At 34.6% G+C, this 15,243-nt stretch overlaps 1 long non-coding RNA gene across 5 annotated transcripts in view; it reads left to right on the top strand.

The window, feature by feature from the left end:
- Positions 1-14,627, top strand: part of LOC127809681 (uncharacterized) — a 76,071-nt gene extending 61,444 nt beyond the window's left edge. For 4 of the 5 annotated variants that reach the window (XR_008025195.1, XR_008025194.1, XR_008025193.1 and 1 more), the window contains one exon: positions 14,349-14,627. This is a non-coding gene — a long non-coding RNA (uncharacterized LOC127809681). Of the gene's footprint in view, positions 1-1,328; positions 1,680-14,348 lie in introns of those variants that run through there. The other variant, XR_008025192.1, reaches the window with a different exon arrangement.
- The last annotated feature ends 616 nt before the right edge of the window (positions 14,628-15,243 follow it).

The raw sequence follows: 15,243 nt of genomic DNA, 5'->3' as shown, positions 1-15,243 counted from the left end.
TGTATGTACGAGCCCTATGTTGGTGTATTTTTAATCCCGAGGGTGTGTCGGAGATAGGGATGCCGGTTTCATCTTTTATTATGGTTATCGATATGTTTTAGTATAGTGCCACCCCGAGATATGTATTAACGGTTATTTACGCTTCCACTGTTGTGAAATGAGACTGGTATCAGTCTATTATGTAAAGAATAAAAGAATTTATTTCTGGTCGTTACAATAAGACTAGCAACAATCTTCTCGCGATCAAAGTCGCAGTCCAACTCAATGTGCTTCGTGCGCTTATGAAACGCCATATTAGTTGTAATATGAACTAGTGTTTGATTGTCACAGAATAGTAGAGCATGCCTATAGAAATAACCTAGAACTCCAATAATAATTGAGTGAGCCATGGAAGTTCACTAGCAGTAGTTGCAAGAGCCCGGTATTCAACTTCAGTTGAGGAACGAGAAACAATGTTTTGCTTCTTAACTTTCCAAGAAACCAAAGAATCACTAAGGAAAATACATAAACCAATAGTAGACTTCATAGAGTCTAAACATGTGACCCCCTAGTCAGCATTAGAAAAAGCTCAAAGCTAAAGAGACGAAGTTAAGAAAACCAAACCTTGACCTAGAGCTACCTTAAGATACTATAAAATATGATGAGCAGCATCTAGATAAGGCTAATAAGGCTGAGCTTATGTACAACAATCGTAATATCAGGCCTAGATACAGTAAGATAGAGCAACCTACCAATGAGTCACCTATATACAGATGATTTGCCAATATATCGCCATTAAAGTAACACAACTTGGAATTAGGTATCATAGGTAAAGAGGCTGGTTTGCAAGCTAGAAAACCTGTATCCTCAAGAAGTTTGAAAGTATAATGCCTCTGAGATAGAAGTATACCTTTAGAACACTGAGCAATCTCCAATCTAAGAAAATACTTCAATCGGCCAAGATCTTTCAATTTAAATTGATTATGAAGAAACCCCTTAAGATTGTTTATGGCTGCAACAATAGGACCGGCAATAATGATATAATCAACATAGATAAGGAGGGCCACAAAAGAACTATCAGTGCCTTTAGTGAAAAGATAATAATTTGATCAAGACTGATGAAAGCCATGTTGAACAAGAATTGATTAATGGTTAATTTTGTAAAATTTTGTTATAATTATAACCCCTGTTTTGATTTTAAATTGGGTTAATTGAATAGTTATTTACAATATATATAATATATATCTATAATATATAATGTATAATATATAAATTGAATGCCATGCGTGAAGCATATATATGTAACATATAACATATATATATAATATATAATAACATTTGAATTACAGGCATGCATGAACCATTAAATTAAAAGCCCAAATCATTAAAGTTCAAGGAAGGCCCACATTTAATTGCAAGTTGGAATGAAGAAATGGCCTAGCGCATGCCCATTAAATTGAAGGCCCAAGGCCCAACGCATGTTTAAGGCCCAACTTGAGCAACCCATGGAAGACATCATTTGGAGAAGGCCCAAGTATTTTTAATCCTAATGAAGACCAAAACCCAATTGTAAAAATCTATTTTTATTTTTTTTAATATTTGTTTTATAAGTACTTTATTAGGTGTGTCTTTAGCTAAAATTCATTTAACTTTAGGTGTGTATTTTAGCTAAAATCTATTTAACTTTAAGTGTCTGAGTGCCCATTAGATATAATTATGTTTTGTTGAATAATTAAAATTGTGTGATTTGTATTACATCTTGTGAGCTATAAATAGCTCACTTGGTTACACTTGTAAGGGTGATTATAATTCTTGAATCAAATTTAGTTGTTTTCTTAGAATTTTCTCTTTGAGAATTGCTCTTGTTCTCTATTCTTTTCTCTATTGTTTTCTCTTGTGATTTTACTTTCTTTTTTTATTCTCTTGAATTCTTATATCATTTATTGTTACTTTATTATCCACCGCCTAAATGGCTGGTTAATTTCTGCAATTTTAATTCACGTCTTTATTATCCACGGCCTAAATGGCCGGTTAATCTCTGCTATTTTAATTTCTGTCATTTAAATTCTGTTATTTAAATTAGGGCATTTAAATTCATGTCAATTAACTTTCAAATGGAGATGAGTAGCTAAATCCAATCTTGGTTTAAGGCAAGGACAGTGTCCAACGCCAATGATTCCCAAAGAAAGCTGCGCTTTAAATGAATAACATTAATTTAAATTTCAGTATGAGTGTGTATTAATTATTGAGAAATCACTAGGTTTGGATTGGAGCGTAAGCCTAACTTAGAGCTTTCATGTCACGCATGAGAGTTACTGGAACTGGAAACGCTATTATACCCAAACTCGGATGATTAATTTAGTTGTTTTGTATATTAATTACAATTGAATTTATGGTAGTTGCTTAAATTAGAATCCCGCATATCATGTATGGGGATTGCTTAAACTAGAACTATCATCATCTCTAATTGCATTTAATAACAAATCCTCATATCTAAAATTAAATTAATGTTGCCAATCTTTTTTGCTAAAATTTGAGAATCAATGGGTTGGTGCTGAAATTGTCTTAATCCAAGTACTATCCAATTTTATATTCTCACATTCAGCGTTTATTTCAACTTTTGTCTTGCTTTATTTCTTAGTATCTATTATCTAAAAATCCATAAAAAATCTTGTTGCCAATTCGTCCAAATGCGTGTACGTGTGTGACAATCTTTTTTCTTTTGCCATAAATAAATCTCTCAATGGACGACCTGAACTCATCCAGAAAATACAAATTTAAATTTGAACTACAACTGCACTCGTACACTGATGAGTATAAACCTCTCACCAAAATAAAGAAAAAAATATAATTTTTTTTTTGTGTGTTTAATTACAGGGTGAGAGTGCAGCCAAGAACATTAAAAAATTTTGAGAACCATTGCCTAGAAGCCTATTTTAAACCATAGATTGACTTGTGCAATTTACATACTAACCTCTTCCCCTTGGATAAAACACATCCTTGGGGTTGATATCCAAGTGGAAGATCCATGTACATCTTCTCAAATAGATCACCGTTAAGGAATGTGTTATTGACATCTAGTTGAACAAAGGACCATTTGTGAATAGCAACTAGGGAAAGTAAGACCTTTATTGTAACCAACTTTGCAACTGAGGAAAAAGTATTAAAGAAATTCAAACCCTCTTGTTGAGTGTATCATTTAGCCACTAAACGAGCTTTGTAATGTTCTATAGTCCCATCAGCTTTGTATTTAACCTTGTATACCCACTTACAACTGATAGAATGTTTGGTAGGAGGAAGGGTGGCGACGAACCAAGTCTGATTTTGCTACATGGCCTCTAGTTCAACATCCATAACAACCTTCTAATGAGAATATTGGACAACCTAATTATAGTGTTGGGGTTCAAATGTATAGGATACTGTGAGAAGAAAGGAACTGTGGGAGGCAGAAATTTTATTATAAGAAAGATAATGATCCAAAGGATAAGGTGTACTAGCAGGAAGTGATGGCATGCTAGCTAAAAGGTTACAATGAAAATCTTGAAGGTAAGGAATTTTATGGACTCTAGTTGACCAGCGGATAAGATTAGAAGGCACGCGATAAGGGTCAAGTGTAGATGGACCTTCAAGTAGATTAAAATGAGGCATAGAATCAGGATTGTTAGATGGAACGTTATGCATACCAAGCAGGTCACTAAGCTATAAAGAAGAACATGGCAGATCAAATGTTAGCCTAGGTAAGACCAAATCAAGAAATGGATCTAGCAACTCATCAAAAGTGGTAACAGAATGGAAAGAAAATACATATTCGTGAAAAACATCCTGAGAAATGACCACACTCTTAGTCCCAATATCATATAGTTTGTAACCTTTCACACTTGGAGGATACCTACTAAAACACTAGTTGTGGCTCAAGGATGAAATTTATTCTTGTGAGAAGGTAATGTGGATGCAAAAGACAAGCAACCAAATACCCTAAAAGAAGTATAATCCACAAGAGTGTTATACAATAGCTGATAGGGAGATTGATAATGTAGAATAGGACCTGGAGTTCTATTGATCAGAAAAGTTGCAGTAAGAACACACTCTCCCCAGAACTTAATGGGAACTCGAGATTGAAAGAATAAGGCCCTATCCATATTAAGAAGATGCTAGTGTTTACGCTCTATAATCGAGTTTTGTTCTGGCCTTTCAACATGAGAATTGCTGAAGAATGTAACACCCCCTCTCTTAGAGTAGTCAGGGAAGAGGTGCTACTGGAAAAGAGATAAAATAAATGCTCATAACAATTCTGAAAAATCTATAGTGATAAAAAATTTGTTAAACTGATCATATCATAACTGAAAAACACTTCAAACTGTACTACATTAAAATTTTGAACTGTGAGAAGGTTTAACATAAATTGAAACAATAATCACTAGTCCTTAAAAGACATACATCTAATAGATATTACTAAGGAAATCCCTCAAATGAAAATATAATACTCTAAAAGTCTTAAGACATAAAAAAACTCCCAAAAATCTTTTGATTTTGAGCGGCTCTGTGTACACACTCTACTGCCTGACACTGCTAGGCCCAACACCCAGAACTCCTTCGCTAGGATCTAGAATGGTGGAGAATATAAGGTGAGCCACAAGGCTCTACAAGTAATAACATGAAACAAAATAGTAGTTAGGTCAAGGAACATCGATACTCATGAAGTATTAAATGTTCTTACATTTGAGGGATTGTTAATCAACTTTATGGTTGCACATATATGATAGGTATCAATGCACATAAACTATATAATGCAGGTAAGCAACTTTGGCCCTTAAACTCACATAATCTGAAAAATATACTTGCCTGACCTGAAACCTGCAACCATAAAAACTGTAAGCACATATTGTGGGCCTTGTGCCCCTAGTTCTCTGGTCATCACCAAGCTAATGAAACTGAGACTGAACTGTGGGTCTTGCGCCCCTGAACTGTAACTAAACATACATGATCCTCGCGGACTAAGCCACCTCGCGTGCATACTGTAGTGCAATGCATATATACATGCTCGCACACAATATGAAGTGCTCCACATAAAGTTATGCTCCATGCTCATATCAGAATGTATGCACATAATATCGTTACATAATACATAATGATACTAGGCACAGGAAATAACTTTCATCAAGTTACTAAATTGTGTAGCTCATAGGACTCTCAGTTGATGGCATAAGCATGTTAGTTTTATCATATTCTTATATGAGATTTCAATATTCATGAATATTTAACCTTGCATTCAAATAATAACTTGTATTCGAATATACCTAGGACCACATTCGAATATCATGTGGAGCATTCAGATATGAGGATTTTAGATACAAGGGTACTCAAGTACCATATGCTAGCATTCAGAAGCATGCCTCACACATTTGGATATAATTCTGGTTATTTAGATGTGGGAATGCTATATATGTGAGAGCTATTCGGATGTCATAACCATATTCGGATATCATCAATGACATATTCAAATGTAGATAAAAAACATTCAGATATGATAGTGAAGCATTCAGATGTCAATGGAGCTATTCGGATGTGAAGGCTTAAAGAATGTGAGGGCCCTTCCCATTCGGATGTCATTTGGACTCATCCGCATGTGTCTAATGGCTATTCGGATATCACTCGCATATATGCATATTTACATTCGGATGGAAAGAGAGAGCATTCGGATATAGGGTACTCATTCGGATGTCTAAAATCGACACATTTGGATATGATTAAGGCATCCAAATGTCTCTCACAATAACATATGGAAGCTATTTGGATATCAACTAGTCATTCGGATACCAAACTCAAACATCAAACAAAACCATTCGGATATGGGGGATTTCATCCGGATACCTGAATCAACATATGAAAATAAAACATATGATACCCGTATTCATGTTCTGATACAAACCTACCAATACTACACCATTCCGAAATAAACTTGGGCAATCAAAACCCAACTGATATGAATTAATATCTGGAATGATACATAGATCGCATTGAAAGAAATCACTGAAGGAAAAATATAGGACTTGCCCAATCAAACGAGAAAGATATCTCACTGGACATATATACACATATATACTGACTGTGTTGAAATATGAGAACGAAAAACTTGAAAAATCTTAGAACGAAGAACTTGTTGTATACAGAGATGAATCCTGTAAAGAAGAGGATTACAGGGAGAGAAACTAGCCTAATATTTCTTGATTGGACTCAACAAATGTAACACAAACTCTCATGTGGAGATCCTCATAGTGACTACAACTTCTTGAACTCTCTTCTTCTTGTGGCGTGAGGAAAAATATGGGTTATATAGGTATATATAGAGGAGAAACCTTAGACGTCCACAAGTCCTACTCCTTTAATAACTTGAAAATTTTCAAACTCCTTACCTAATCCTCACGCAAAATCAATTATCTTCAAATCCCCTATGTTTTTCTAATTATCCTCAAATTATTATTTCCTACATGCCCTTCCTATTCTACTTCTTGAATTAACCATTCTATCGTTATATATTTTTTACATTAAATATTTACTTGGAAAAATCCTTTTGAACTCAAAAATTTCAAAACACAATTAAATAAATCTTGATAAAATCCTAGGCCCTTTAACGAGTCATTACAAAGAACCCTTTTAGATGCAAAGAATTCAGTGAATAATAACTCGAGGAGCATTATTTGACCTAAAGTTCTTGATCACCGTGTTAAATTGAGTTTCAATCATAGTGAAAAAATTATGAACGATAACCTCAGCCTTAGATTTTTACCTCATAAGAAACACTCAAGTAAATCGTGTGCAATCATCAACCAAAGTAAGAAAGTATCTATGTCTAGCATGAGTTGGAACATGATATGGTCCCCAGGTATAATAATGAATAAGGTCAAAAGCAAGTATCACAATGAATCAAGTTAAATGCATGTTGAGACAAGGGATTATTTTGACAAAAAAGACAAACCTCCTCTGTTTAGCTAAAGGGCACACTGAACATGGCACATGTGTGGCATTTTTATTAACGATAGGGAATTTCAACAAATTGTTCAACTTATCCAATTTTTCAAAAGAAAGATGACCTAGTTTACTGTATCAGGTATGTCTACTAACTACATTAGCTACTGTAGTAGTACCATTACACAATCTAGTAACAGGTTAGAGTACCAGATGTACATAAACCAGCATCAATGACATACAAGCTGTTAATGAGATCTCCCTTTCCAATCATCCTCGAATGACACACATCCTGTATAACACAAGTATGAGATAAGAAACTGAGGCATAAAGAGGATTTCTCTACTAATGCACTCACAAATAGCAAATTAAATTTGAATTGAGGCACATAGAGCACATTCTCTAGTACTATATGAGGAGATAACTTCATAGTTCCAATCAAGGACACATAAATCTGACTATGATCAGGTAGTGTCACATATGCATGTTGAATAGGTCTCAACTGAATAAAAGATGACTTATCATAGCGTATATGACTTGTAGCCCCTAAGTCTACTATCCAAAATCTAGAACAACTTAATTTTAAACTAACTAAAATTGAATGGCATGTACTTGATGCTTGATCAGGTGATGTATCTACCTCTGCTCTTAACAACAAATAAGTGAGAGCCTAACAAAGTTAGGAGATGTCGGTATTGTGTGGGGTTGAAAGATTGCATAAAATCTCTTATGTCATGTTTCTTGAGTTGGTTACGGCTACTATCATTCACCTGATTAACAATTGTAGAATTGACCTGATTAATAGGATTAATCATTTACCTAGGCTTGTATCTCGGAGGATAACCATGAAGCTTATAACATTTTTCAATAGTATGCCCCCTATAACCACAATGAGTACACATATACCGATCTTTCCTTTGAGATTTTCCATGACTAACCCTACTCACATCATGCTTAATTTAAAATAAGATTGAATCACTTATGTTAGAAAAATTCACCACATTCTTTTGATTTTCCTCCTATGAAATTAGTGCAAAAACCTTATCTATTGGAGGTATAGGATCTATAAGAAGTAATTGACCTCAAACTTGAGAAAATGAATCATTTAATCCCATTAAAAGTGACATGACATGTTCCATTTGGTAGTGATCTACAAGTGCTTTGGTACCCCCACAAGAACATGATGCACATGTATATACAAGTCTAAAATTGCTTAATTCATCCCAAATAATCTTAAGATTTGTAAAATAAGCACTGATATACAATTATCCCTGATTTAGGTTCATTAGTTCACCCCTCAATTGAAAAATCCGAGGTCCATTACTTCGTTGATACCTTTCTTTAAGGTCAATCCATATATCATATGTAGATTCTGAGTATATAATGCTTGCAGAAATATCCTTAGAGATAGAATTAAGGATCCAAGATATAATAATGTTGTTATTCCTGATCCAAGCTTTAATAAGAGAGATACAACCTGTAGGTCGCGAAATTGAGCCGTTGATAAACCCTAGCTTGTTCTTCACAGACAAAGGGATCGCCATTGTACGGCTCTGTGACGCATAGTTGTCTCTAATTAATGATTGAGAGACAAGAATAAGCTCAAGGTTGTCTGAATGATGAAGGAAATAAGGACTAGATCTGTAACACCCCGCTTTTCTCTTACCAAGCGTGTCACTATGCTGGGGCCCAAAATATACGTAAATTATTTTTTTTCTTTCTTTCTCGGTACATAACTTAAACCTTAAGTACCGAGTCCCAAACAAAACCCCAAGCAAATCATTAAAAATGCAAAAGCGATAATCGAAACCTAATATGGTACATAATCAATTCACTTTATTTATAACATAAGAATCCGTACCATAGTTAACATCATATCCTCAATATTGAAATACATAAATACATGGAAATTCCATAATATTTTAACAAGGCTAATCATCAATAAAACATCAGCTAAAACATATCCAAGTCAGCTCGCTAAATCCATTGGCCATGCCATCACGTGTCGTCTTATCTCAATTCGCTCCTTGCCTAAGTTGCAAGTCTAAACTAGAACATTGAATGTTCCAGTAGCATAACCCATTAGAAGATGAAACTTCTAGTGAGAGTCCAAAACATATATACGAATGCATGATGTAATAATATGAACAACATTTGCCCTTAGTGTAACTTCCTTGGCCCGCACGCCTGGCTAGGAATCCTAGGCAAATCCCGAACCTCTGCAGGATAAGCCTAACGTTATTTCCTCAACGCCCTTGGGGAATTATGGCTACACTCTGGGGGCGACATCCCATTCCCATGCACAAATATCAATATGACAATAATATCGTGCCATACAAATATCACGACTTTCCATACAATATGACAAAATTAATATTACATTCATAAATAGCATGCATATAAACAATCATCTCATAAATATCATATAAGATAGGATAACTCACTTTTGAGATAAACTTGCATTTTTTCGAAAATCGTGCATCACCTCGATAAACATACCCTGCCTCGATTCTCGTGCCAACTCTAAAAAATTGCACCAATCACATCATCTCGATCACCTCAATCATAAAATAATATTTAATTACTAAATATCCTCAATATTCCATTTATTTCATTTTTTCTTTATTTTCTTTCATTTTTTTTTCCAAAAACTCCAATAAATACCTTAGGACTATTTTCTCAAATCTAATTTCACAACAATTCATTATAGGCTATGAACTTCAAGGGAAAAATATTGAACTTACCCGAATGTTGCGTTTTCACGCAAAATTAGGTTCTTTGATGCTAAAATCGAGACATCGGGAATCCCAACTTCAAAACTTTTTGCACGGACCTTCATAAAACATTTTTCTAGATTTTTAGGCATTTTTTCCAGATTTTTCCAGCCACCCACGCACCCACACACGCTGGCGTGTGGGCTGCGTGTGTTGACCAGCACGTGTGGCCTACACGCCGGTCATCTTCTCCGGCGCCAGCCATGCCGGCGATGCTGGTTTCCGATGCCATCTTCTTCTCCTCTTCCAGTCGATCCTCGTGGTCAAGTTTGAGCCTCAAAAGAGCACCGGAAGACCTCCCATCGGGGCCTCGAATGTTCGGCCAGACCACCCTCCTCATTTTTCCGGCGTGCTTTGAATCGCCCTCAAATGGCCATGAAAATGGCTTTAATTCTCCAGAAAGCTTCTACCTCTCATGAGCTTCAAAAGCCCCTTATACTTGAGCCTCAATTCGTTCAAAATCGTGGCCAATTTGAAACTCAAAATCTCACTATTTTTTGCTACCATTGAATGCCTATCAAACGAGCACCAAAATGCTCCAAATTTTCCAAAATTCTTCTTCAAGCCATGGGAAACAAAAGCCCCATGGTCTTGACTCTCAATTCGTTCGATAAAATGGCCGATTTGAAGCTTTTTTCTCTCCCATTTTCGGCCACTTCGAATGCCTATTTATAGGCGAAATCGATGCTCCAAATGCTTGAGATCGGCTAGCCCATTATCTTAGGAGGGTTTACCTATCCTAGATCGACCTTCAAGCGGCTTTAACCGACCAAAATAGCCATTTGCAGGTTTTGATAAAAACGATCGAACTTTCAGTCGCTTTTCTTGCTTTTTCGGCCTACCCAATGGCCGTTGTCGGCCCATGCTTTAACAAAAGATGCTCCCTAGCCTTCCCTTATGCCATCCCTGTGGCTGAAATCAGCCATGTGCTAGTCATATTTTCCCATGTTGCCATTTTTGCGTTTTTGCACTTTGGCCCCTCCAAGTTTTGGTTCTTATCACTTTAGCCCATTTCACTTAACCCCTCCACTTTCTAATATTGCATTTAGGACCCTCAAGTCCTAAAACATCATTTTGACCCCCGAAGATTTCAAAACAACCTAGTTTCAGCCCCCCTCTAGCAATTTCTAAAATTTGCACTTAGGCCTGAATCTTCGTTTTGGCCACAAACCCTCTCGTTTCTTCCTGAAACTTCTGAAGTGTTGTTCCTCATGAAAAACCGAAGCTCCCTCAAGCTTCCGTTGACTTCTGAGAAGTCGTCTATAACAATTCGGTATTGCAGCCTAATTGGCAGCTGTTATTTTGCTGTACCAAAAATTGTTCCCGATCTTATTTCTTTCTGTACCATAAATCCTATCTCGGTGTGCTTGTTAATGCCATATCATTTTCTTTTGGCATCTCGGCTCTAGGGCACTCCCGGCAGTCGATTCAATCATCCGTACGGTAATAAATTATTGTTATACCCTCAATTTATCCTTAAATTACATTTTTGCCCCCAAGATAAATTACCCTTGAGTCATTTAAAATTTCTCGGGTATTACAAGATCTGTCATCAATCGTGGAATTTCTCATCAATGAAGAAGATGAGTCAGGAGCAATTGCCACCATAAGAAAGAATCAAGAAACAATACAAGTTTGGACGAATACCAAAAAACCTGATCCGTCCAAATGATGAGATTATCAGGGAAAAGACAACAAGAGAGAAACGAAGGCGACGCAATGTATCGGAGACAATGAAAGCGAGCTATTAAGCTCTGATACCATATCAAGAGAGAGAGGAAAAAGAATACCTGGATATTTGCTTATTATGAATAAGCTGCCTTGCAACAAGAGTTTAAATACATAAACAAATACATGGGATAATCGTTGCTCTAACTAACTATACAACCACCTAAAAACTAACATGTCATAACAAACAATGAGAGTACAATTGTAAGATTTAGTAGTAACCTTTACATGTGGGTTTTTCAAACTAGGTTCAACCATAACCAATACGTAGCCTTTCGAGGGATCAAGCTTAACCTTTTAAAAGTTTCATAATTTTTGTAAAGGATTTATCAAGAGAAAAATATAAAATAATACAATGTTTTCAAACATTCTATTGAACAAAAGAGTTATAAAAATATGAATGTATAGAACACTCAACTCTCTAATTTCTGGTTTAAGAGGATCTGCATGAAACTCGATCAAATAATGGCTTGAAGTGAAAGAATATGAGTTTGAAGAACTTATCAGTCAAGCAATGACTTTGGCCTAAAATCGAATTCAGGTTGACTGTGTCTAGGTTTAGGATGGCTTGACATCTCTCGGACAATAGTTCAGGCTTACTTAATAGCAGCCACACAATCTCTTTACAACACTTGACCTTTTATAAAAGCTTTTAGACTTAGATTTTGCCTTGTTACCTATGCATACTTATAGCTTCTATTGATTTGACTGATAACAGTCAAATTTGTCAAGATAAATATGCATATTATAAAGATAAAATATTTTGCACATAATGCATAAACATATTTATTATTCTTTTATAAGAGAATATAGTTAAACTTCATAAAATAATGAAATAAAGTTCTAATGGTCAAAACTATCCCTTTTTTCTTCTCTAAGTAATGTCTATATTTTTCAAAATCTGATAAAGGATGCTCGACTAATATAGTGCTTTCTCGATTGTATTTTACAAGTAATTGATTATCAAGAGGGCTTACTCGAGTATGATTAATTCATTGCTCGATTAACTCAGAAGCCATAGAAACTTTGCATTACTCACTCGATTATTAGGTTAAGATTACTCAACTAATATACAGTGTTTACTCGAATACCAACATTGGTTACTCAACTGCTTTTAGGTTCAGAGACTTAGCCAAAGACAAACCAAACTTCACTCGACTAACACATATATTTACTCGATTTTCTAAGCACACTAGTTGATTGAAAATAAACTTTGCTCGATTGAAAATATGCTTAGATTTCATAGCTATAGAAATACTTGATTTTCAAAAAAGGCTTACTTGAGTGACGAAAGATCATCACTCGATTATAAAAGCACCATACTTGATTTAGTTTTAAGAAACAAAACTTGATATAACATACTTGAGTAGGAGCTTATGATAGTTGATTGAATTACTTCAATACTCGATTGATTAAATCAAAAGCTTTTTCATACTTAGCCAATTTTTCATAAAGGTTTTTCTCACAAGCTTTACATCATACTCGACTAATACAAAAATATACTTGATTGATTTTATCAAGAGGCTTTTTCATACTTAGCTGATTTTCAATGAGATTTTCTCACAAACTTTACATCATACTCAACTAATTCAAAACCATACTCAATTGTTTTGAAAGTATTTCTAAGTATGAAGTTTTATCAATCATAAGAGAATTATAAGATGTTTTGGAAATCATCAAAAAACTAAATTTACTAAAAATATATTTTTTAATAATTATTTTCTCCATAAATCAAAATACAAATTTCTCAACCATCTTAAATCTTAATTAAGATCAACTAATTATGCATTTTAAATAATCTAAAAATTATCCTCATCATTATGATCTAATTTTTCATATTTTCAATATTAAAAGCATCATCTCTAATATCCTCTTCTTCCACATCATCTCACTCTCCATCTTCATCAAGTTCAAATTCAATTTGAGCATTTGAAATAATTGTTTTTTATTCATTGTCAAATTTGTAGTTTAAACAATAAATATAAACTCTAAATAATAAAAAATAAATAAAGTAATAAAGAAAAAAATAAAATCCTAAAAAGTAGTTACAGACATCCAAGCACGCCTAAGCCCAAGACGCCTTGGACCTAGGCGGTCACTCTGCTGGTGCATGTCTGCCTGGAAGCATTCTAGGTGCCCAAGGTGCGCCTTGCGCCTAAGCGCACCTTTAATAACATTTTTTCTCACTTTATCGTTGTTGGTTTGCATCTTCAGAATTATTCTGCTAGATTAGTTTCTTGAGATTGAATAGAACCAAGATATGGTGTTGGAGGGCACGGAGGTGTTGATCATTCAAAAGATCATTCACGAGAATGGTATAGTTCAAGAGATGTAAGCAGTGAGGGACTGCAATATTGTTAGGTTAATTAATTCTCAAGTGTGGGTAATTGTTTTGGTACTTTCCTTGCTAACTGTTGGTCAGTTAATTCTCCTCTTTTGTTTACTTGATTTTTCCACATGTAAAGTATGCCTATTATTCATGTGATTAGTTGAATTGAGTATATAGCATTGTTGTGGGGGACAAAAAGTTTTCCTTGGTTCTTATAAGTCATCGTATCATACCTTTGTGCCTCTTACGAAGTTTTTTCTTGGTTCTTCTTTACATTTTTTGCTGGATAATTTTTTCTTTCCATTCACTCCACTCAAAGGGGCCTTTATTAGTCTTGTCAAAACCATATTTTTAGTATGAGTTGCATCAACCTTATTACAAGTAACTTTATTTTTCATTTTATCTTTTCTTTTATTGCTGCATATCTATTTAAACAACTTCATCTCTGTTATGCCCAGTTGTCATTAGTTTTCTTTAGGCATTGTCAAATTAGTTTTGCTATGATGATTGAATTCTATGAAAGTAGTGTTTGATTGTTTTCTACTATTTGTATTTTGTGCCCCAACGACCAGATCAATGGATCACTAGCTCGCAAGGCAATCAAGGATCTGATGGCAAGAGGTTCGATGAGAATGGTGTCTGCACATGCTAGCCAACAGATCTACACTAGGGCTGCCAATTCTCAGTGAGATTAGAGACAAGTCGAAGAAGAAAAAGAAAAATGAGAGATTTTGTGTTCCTTTTTAAGGAAGTGGTCAAGAACTCTAGGGTAGGCTACTCTGCCTCTAGTTTCATGTCGAGAGTACTGAATAATGTTCTTCTTTGTTTAATGAAATCCTTGGATATTTACTTTCCTTCTACTTTGATGTTGAGTTCAGTGTTGTTAGAAGTTTATGCAAGTGTTATTGGTTATTAACTAAGACATGGTTACATATCCTGAAAATCGTGGACAAGTTGTTGGCGCCAGGAAGATGTTTGCTTTGGCCTTGCACGGGTTTCGTGCAAATTCATTTGCTATTTTCTCATAATTAATTAGCTAGGAAGTTTTTGGCATTTATGATCTAGAATATATTTTCAGGTTATAACAAACAATTTGAATTAAGATTAAGATAATAAAAAATTTGGATAAAGATGAGATACCAAACCTAAATATATTGTGAGAGAGAAGATATCAAAACTCACCTCCTTGTAGATAGCAATCCAAGAATATAATTCGAATTATTTTCAAATGAATTATATGACAATTATCAAATCAAACGAATAGGACTCGTTGATTTGGATAGTTTGTATTCTCTTTTAAAACTCATAGTTATGGATAACAAAAAGATAAAAAAAAATTAACTTTTAAACAAAAGTGGGCAATATTTCCTCTAGAATAATCTTTTATACGTAATATTTGACATGAAATAAATATATTGTGTAATTAAACATATTCTCTCAAAAACAAAATCTGTTCAAGAGAGGCTA

This window comes from Diospyros lotus, chromosome 9 (assembly GCF_014633365.1).
Source record: "Diospyros lotus cultivar Yz01 chromosome 9, ASM1463336v1, whole genome shotgun sequence".
NCBI classification, from domain to species: Eukaryota; Viridiplantae; Streptophyta; class Magnoliopsida; order Ericales; family Ebenaceae; genus Diospyros; species Diospyros lotus.
This window is presented reverse-complemented; position numbering and strand designations above follow the sequence as displayed.